The sequence below is a fragment of the Triticum dicoccoides genome, chromosome 2A (assembly GCF_002162155.2).
Source record: "Triticum dicoccoides isolate Atlit2015 ecotype Zavitan chromosome 2A, WEW_v2.0, whole genome shotgun sequence".
In the NCBI taxonomy this organism is placed as follows: Eukaryota; Viridiplantae; Streptophyta; class Magnoliopsida; order Poales; family Poaceae; genus Triticum; species Triticum dicoccoides.
Genome location: NC_041382.1, coordinates 517,536,950 through 517,545,208, shown reverse-complemented (window position 1 = coordinate 517,545,208; position 8,259 = coordinate 517,536,950).

Sequence of the window (8,259 nt, the reverse complement as noted above, 5' to 3'; positions counted from 1 at the left end):
TCCTCCTCTCTCTCCTCTTTCCCCCCCTCCATGAATCCTATTCCAACTCGGAAAGGGGGGGAGTCCTACTCCCAGAGGGAGTAGGACTCCTCCTGGCGCGCCTCTCCTGGCCGGCCGGCCCCCCTCCCTTGAACCTTTATATACGGAGGCAGGGGCACCCCTAGAGACACAAGTTGATCCACGTGATCATATTCTTAGCCGTGTGCGGTGCCCCCTTCCACCATAGTCCTCGATAATAATGTAGTTGTGCTTAGGAGAAGCCCTGCGACGGTAGTACATCAAGATCGTCACCACGCCGTCGTGCTGACGGAACTCTTCCCCGACACTTTGCTGGATCGGAGTCCAGGGATCGTCATCGAGCTGAACGTGTGCTAGAACTTGGAGGTGCCGTAGTTTCGGTGCTTGATCGGTCGGGTCGTGGAGACGTACGACTACATCAACCAAACGCTTTCGTTGTCAATCTATAAAGGTACGTAGATCACACTCTCCCCTCTCGTTGCTATGCATCACCATGATCTTGCGTGTGCGTAGGAAAATTTTGAAATTACTACGTTCCCCAACACCCCTCGAGATAGTGCGGCGCGCTTGGCCGTGGCTCGAAACCGTCGAAGATCAAGTCTCCGCGGATGTCAGCCGTGTAGTTTAAGCTTCCAAACCTGACTTGATGGCCAGGGGCGTAGCTTTCGGTCTGCTCCAGGTGGTCAAGCGAATTGGCCCGCAGTGCGAAGCCGCCGAAGACGAAGATCTGGCCGGGGAGAAATGTCTCACCCTGGCCCTCATCGTTGTTCATGATCAAAGGAGCTATCAGGCCTAAAGGCGACGACACAGAGGAACTCTCAATGAAAGCACCAATGTCGGTGTCAAAACAGGCGGATCTCGGGTAGGGGGTCCCGAACTGTGCATCAAGGCCGGATGGTAACAGGAGACAAGGGACACGATGTTTTTACCCAGGTTCGGGCCCTCTCGATGGAGGTAATACCCTACTCCTGCTTGATTGATATTGATGATATGGGTAGTACAAGAGTAGATCTACCACGAGATCAAGGAGGCTAAACCCTAGAAGCTAGCCTATGGTATGATTGTTGTATATGGAGTTGATGTCCTACGGACTACAACCCTCCGGTTTATATAGACACCGGATAGGGTTAGGGTTACACAGAGTCGATTACAATGGTAGGAGATCTTTAATATCCGCATCGCCAAGCTTGCCTTCCACGCCAAGGAAAGTCCCATCCGGACACGGGACGAAGTCTTCAATCTTGTATCTTCATAGTCCTGGAGTCCGACTGAAGGTATAGTCCGGCTACCCGAACACCCCCTAATCCAGGACTCCCTCAATGAGCACCGAAGAAAGGTATCGGTGGGGGTACTATTTTCTTCGAAGATGCTTCTTACACTTCGTCTGTAATATAGCATAAGTTCCCTGAGCGCGCTTTGTCTGTTATAGCCTTATGGCCCGGTTGCCTGGTTATCGGAAACACTGTCGATATTCTCGACAGGTGGAGTACATAACACTTTTTGGTCCTTGAACGAAGAGGGAGAAGCTGACGGTCAGTTAAGACGCGTTTAAAGTTCGGTTGAACAAAGATATGATATAAGTACTTCGGTACATACAATCATTATACATAAAATCTTTTACCCAAGTCACTTGGGGGCTCTTAAAATTTATATGAGCTATTTTATAGTAAATGTGTTTTCTTCTTGGCCGTTGCAGAGTCTTTTTCTATCACTCCTTTTTCGACGTGAGTGTGTGGTCACTAGCCAGATAACCCATTTTCTCTCTAGTGACCGCTCGAGTTTAGTTTGCTAAACTGGTCTAACGAGAAGCACTCCGCATTCGGGATAGGAGGCTGCAGCCGTAGGCTGACCCGCTTGAAGTCTTGAGATTGGAAGTGTAATGTTAAAGCACGACAGAAGCACTCTTTTTTTCTAAGACCAATTTTCGGATTGGCACCAAACACTTGATCTTGTTCGGACGTCAAGTTTTTACTGATGTTTTTTTTGGTTTTCCAAGCTTATGGCACTTTTAAACTATTTGTGCGTTTTCAGCACAGGTCTCGCAGTGCAATGTCGGACACCTTTATAGATTCGGCAAAAAACATTCTCGGATCTCACTATATATGCATTGGTTTCAAATTGTGTCTTCGGTCAATAGTTGGGTTGCCCGGCTCCTGCGCTTGCCTCCTACGTTCCGCTTTGTTCGGCTAGGTGTGCAAAGGGAGAACCACTGCGATTGTGCTTCCATCTCACATGGTTAAGCACCTCAGTGGAGAAAGCCGAAAACTGACTGTCACAATAAGCGTAAACTGGTTAGCAATCCGATGACAGTGTTAAATGACGGGCCATTCATAACAATGGCCGAAGTGTTTACGACTTGACATCGACTGTCGCCGAACACTACCGGGGGCTATTAACTGGCCTCCCAAACTAAATCCTCGATATTTTGCTCTTACATTAGAGCTAAGGTTGCATGATCATGCTTAGCATGACAACCCAAAGAAAGGAACAGATAGCGGGACCATTTTCTTTGGAAGACATTTCTTATGTTAAACAGTAATATAACATATCTCTCTGCGTACCTTTGTTTATAAAACCGTATGGCCAGATTGCCTTGTTTGTCGTAAATATTTACCCTCATAAAGGCTTTATAAAGTAGGACAAACACTCCTCGGCTACTAGCCGACGAGGTGGAAGCTGATGGTCGGTCAACAAAGTTTTGTACAATGCGGATCCGAGCATTAATGACGTAAAGTACTTGGATACATAGAGTCATTACACATAATTTGTGATTTTACTATCGATATGGATCCTTAATTCGGCCTCCCATGCCCGCATTAAGGCTCGGGGGCTACTGGGCTTCGGGCTTATTATTTACAAATATTAAAGGGGCACATCAATCCCCTGATCTGGTGTTGCCACCCGACCAGTGTCTCGGGGGCTACTTCATTGCATGTTCAATGCAGAAAATTTTAAGTGCAATACAGTTTCCGAGGAGATTTTGATCCTCAGGTTGGTCGGCCGCACCCAACCTGAGTCTTGAGGACTGAGCACACCGCTTTTGTGTCCCGAAGTATTCTGCCGAGCTAGGACTTGATCCTCAGACCGATTTTGCAAATCAACCTGAGTCTTAGCGGCTACTGGGATCAGCGGTCTTATGCCATCCTTCATGTGCATCTCGGGTTTTAGACCGATACCCACCTTGAGGGCTACTGGCTATATATCTCGGCAGAGAATAAATTGCACCAATTGAAAATATTGACAAAAATCGGCCCACATTCGGGGTGGTGCACCACCTCGGAAGCTGTCCGGCATAAAGCTCGGGCGCTAGTGGTTGGCTCCATAGAGGGCATTTCCGGCGTTGGAGCTCGGATACAATCCGGCGTTGGAGCTCAGATAAATAGTCCGGCGTTGGAGCTCGGATACAGTCCGGCGTTGGAGCTCGGATACATAGTCCGACGTTAGAGCTCAGAATCGGTCCGGCGTTGGTGCTCGGATGCAAAGATACCTCGAATGCAGTCCGACGTTGGAGCTCGGACGCAAGAGGACGCTGCCGCCCGGGAACAACTTCAAACCTGAGGTGTGGCATAAAAATAACAAGGCATTGATAAAGGCCGGAAACTTAAAGGGGCTCCTCGGATACCCGACGTGTAAACTCGTCGAATGCATTTCGGTGATCCTCAAGATCGAAGATGAGAAGATTTGTTGAACCAGTTTTCAAGACCGACGACCGAAGATGAAGAACAGTTCGGAAGAATCGAGGAGCGTCCCTAACTTGAAGACCGGTTCAGGGGGCTACTGACGGTGTCCTGGACTAGGGGGTACTCACCACGTCATCTCCCGATCTGTTAGATTGGGCCGAGGACCCCCATGGCCATATACTCATGGGCCAGTTTGGACAGCTGCCGCATACATGGAAGATTCCACAAGACTTGGTGATCAAGACAAGGACTCCTCCCCACCGGCGTATTCGGCTAGGACTCTTGTTATCCTAGGCCTCTGGTGCATTATATAAACCGAGGCCAGGCTAGTCGATGGAGAATATACAACATACAATCATACGTAGGCTAGCTTCTAGGGTTTAGCCTCTCTGATCTCGTGGTAGATCTACTCTTGTACTACCCATATCATCAATATTAATCAAGCAGGTCGTAGGGTTTTACCTCCATCAAGAGGGCCCGAACCTAGGTAAAACATCGTGTTCCCTGCCTCCTGTTACCATCTGCCTTAGACGCACAATTCGGAGATCCACCGGTTTTGACACCGGCACCTATGCTGTCGTAGAAGTGTTCCATGACATTACCAAAATTATCATCACGGAAGTGCCCACTTCCATGACGATAAATCGCGCGTCACAGAAGTGCTTTCGTCAAGGGTGACCGACATGTGGCATCCACCGTAACGGAACGCCGTTAAGCTATCGGGTCGGGTTTTGGATCCGATAACCCGTTAACAGCCCCGACCACTGGGGATTTTCCACGTGTAAAATCATCATTGGCTGGAGGAAACACGTGTCGGCTCATCGTCGGGACAGATGTCATCCACTCATTAGACAGAAGGTGCCTATGATACGTTGATACGTGGCACGGCCCAATAGAGGCCCATTCCTGTGAAAAGGCCGGTCCGTTTGACTTGGTCAAAAGGTGGCGGGCCAGCCCATGGAAAGCCTGTTGACGGCCTGTTCGCATATAGCCCATTTACAGCCTGCTAACCCAAGGCCTGTTACACCCTATCCGAATTAGGCCCAGTAGCGTCATCTGGGCCATCCAATATGATTCCAGCCCGTTTTCACTTCTAGCCCATGTATGGCCCATGACGTCTTTCGGCCCATATGAGGCCCTATGTAACTCTTGGCCTATTAACGGCCCGTGGTGAAACTGGCCCGTAATGAACAGTGTATCACTTTGCACCCATTAACGGCCCGTGGTGAAACTGTTGGAAATATGCCCTATAGGCAATAATAAATTGATTATTATTATATTTCCTTGTTCGTGATAATCGTTTATTATCCATGCTAGAATTCTATTGATAGGAAACTCAGATACATGTGTGGATACATAGACAACACCATGTCCCTAGTAAGCCTCTAGTTGACTAGCTCGTTGATCAATAGATGGTCACGGTTTCCTGACCATGGACATTGGATGTCATTGATAACAGGATCACATCATTAGGAGAATGATGTGATGGACAAGACCCAATCCTAAGCCTAGCACAAAGATCGTGTAGTTCGTATGCTAAAGCTTTTCTAATGTCAAGTATCATTTCCTTAGACCATGAGATTGTGCAACTCCCGGATACCGTAGGAGTGCTTTGGGTGTGCCAAACGTCACAAGGTAACTGGGTGGCTATAACAGTACACTACAGGTATCTCCGAAAGTGTCTGTTGGGTTGGCACGAATCGAGACTGGGATTTGTCACTCCGTGTGACGGAGAGGTATCTCTGGGACCACTCGGTAGGACATCATCATAATGTGCACAATGTGATCAAGGAGTTAATCACGGGATGATGTGTTACGGAACGAGTAAAGAGACTTGCTGGTAACGAGATTGAACAAGGTATCGGGATACCGACGATCGAATCTCGGGCAAGTATCGTACCGCTAGACAAAGGGAATTGTATACGGGATTGATTAAGTCCTTGACATCATGGTTCATCCGATGAGATCATCGTGGACCATGTGGGAGCCAACATGGGTATCCAGATCCCGCTGTTGGTTATTGACCGGAGAGTCATCTCGGTCATGTCTGCATGTCTCCCGAACCCGTAGGGTCTACACACTTAAGGTTCGGTGACGCTAGGGTATAGAGATATTAGTATGCGGTAACCCGAAAGTTGTTCGGAGTCCCGGATGAGATCCCGGACGACACGAGGAGTTCCGAAATGGTCCGGAGGTAAAGAATTATATATAGGAAGTGCTATTTCGGCCATCGGGACAAGTTTCGGGGTCACCGGTATTGTACCAGGACCACCGGAAGGGTCCCGGGGGTCCACCGGGTGGGGCCACCTGCCCCGGGGGGCCACATGGGCTGTAGGGGTGCACCTTGGCCTAAATGGGCCAAGGGCACCAGCCCCTAGAGGCCCATGCGCCAAAGGGACAAGAGGAGGGGAGAGTCCTAAAGGGGGAAGGCACCTCCGAGGTGCCTTGGGGAGGATGGACTCCTTCCCCCCTTGGCCGTACCCTTCCTTGGAGGAAGGGGCAAGGTTGCGCCCTCCCCCTCTCCCTTGGCCCTATATATAGTGGGGGGAAGGGAGGGCAACCATACCTAAGCCCTGGCGCCTCCCTCTCCCTCCCATGACACATCTCCCTCCTCCCACGGCGCTTGGCGAAGCCCTGTTGGAATCCCGCTACTTCCACCACCACGCCGTCGTGCTGTTGGATCTCCATTAACCTCTCCTCCCCCCTTGCTGGATCAAGAAGGAGGAGACGTCACTGCTCCGTACGTGTGTTGAACGCGGAGGTGCCGTCCGTTCGGCGCTAGGATCATCGGTGATTTGGATCACGACGAGTACGACTCCATCAACCCCGTTCTCTTGAACGCTTCCGCGCGCGATCTACAAGGGTATGTAGATCCACTCCTCCCTCGTTGCTAGATGACTCCATAGATAGATCTTGGTGACACGTAGGAAATTTTTGAATTTATGCTACGTTCACCAACAGAAATTGGCCCGTAATGAACAATGTATCACTTTATACCCATTAACAGCTCGTTATTCCGTTGGGCCGTCTCTAGCCCATGTTATCTTTCGGCCTTCTCAGAGCCCATTTATTCTTGGGCTCATTTCGAGCATTCGTTTACTTACGACCCGTTACTGTCATTTTCTGCTTGTGGGCCAAATTCAGCCCGTGGTTACAGTCGGCCCGTTTGTGGTCCGTTAATACGTTGGGCCATTTTCATAGCGTCATCAAATACGGCCTATTAACGATGGCCCATTATGGTCGGCCCATGAACGGATGATTCCAACTCTAGCCCGTTTATGGCCAGAATGCGGTCTGTTTGGCCCATCTTTGGCCAATCGATCATACGGCCCGTATAAGGCCCATTGATGATACGGCCCGTAGAAGGCCCATTGATGATACGGCCCGTAGAAGGCCCATTGATGATACGGCCCGTAGAAGGCCCATTGTTTCTATGGCCCGTAGAAGGCCCACTATTTCTACGGCCCATAGAAGGCCCACTGTTTATACGGCCCGTAGAAGGCCCACTATTTCTACGGCCCGTAGGAGGCCCAGTGTCACTACAGTAAATATTTGCCCATGGTTATTGTGGCCTAGTTTTAAAAATTAGGTTATTGTAGCCACTAGCAAACTGCAGAAAAAGAACTGCACTGACTACAAGCAAACAAATAAACAAGACAACAAGGAAATAAATAAGCAAGCAACTTACACTAGGCTATCACGGCTATTACACATATTACATCCACTGGGCATCAAAGTTCGCCACCAGCGCAAATATAGGGAACACAGCAGCATATAAATGTTGTAGCAAAACAAGTCCAAAACTGAAACCACTTCAGAAGAGCTCAAGAAACAATATCCTGGGTACCCATAATGCTGGCAAGATGCTTAGCAAGCTTATTAACTTTCTCTTGTTTGGCGCTTAAGTCCTCTAGCGCTTGCTGTTGCACCAGAAAGTATGCATCTGAATTCTGCAGGGACTTCCTCAGTCCTTCAGTTCCCTGTCGCATAACATCTAATCGATGTCTTTCAACTTTTAGTTGAGAGTCAAGAAGCTGAACTGATTCAGGCAATGAGTTCGAAGAGCTAGTGCCAGCAGTGGTAGCCAGTAACTCGAACACTACATCAAGACAGGACTTTGGGGTTGTCTTAGTGTCTTCAATATAGTTTTTATCAGCTTTCTTGGAGACCAACAGGGATGTCTCACTATCTTGAACCTTATCTTCATTACTTCCTTTACCATTGCATAACAGGGTACTCTTCTCCAATATTTTATCCGCGTTCTAAAAGAGAAACAAACAAACACATCTCAGGTTTACAATGTAGTATATGAAACTCATTTTGGTAAACCAGTTCAGTAGTAAGGTGGACAGGATAACAGCATGAAACAAACATATATATATATATATATATATATATATATATATATATATATATATATATATGTAGTATGGTCACTGTATGGTCTATATCATTCTAGTTTATGTTGCCAAATCAAGATAGATACAGTTCGAATCATGTCTATTTAAGACAAAGCAGCATAGACAGAATATAAGTGTGGGAAACTACACAACAATAACAA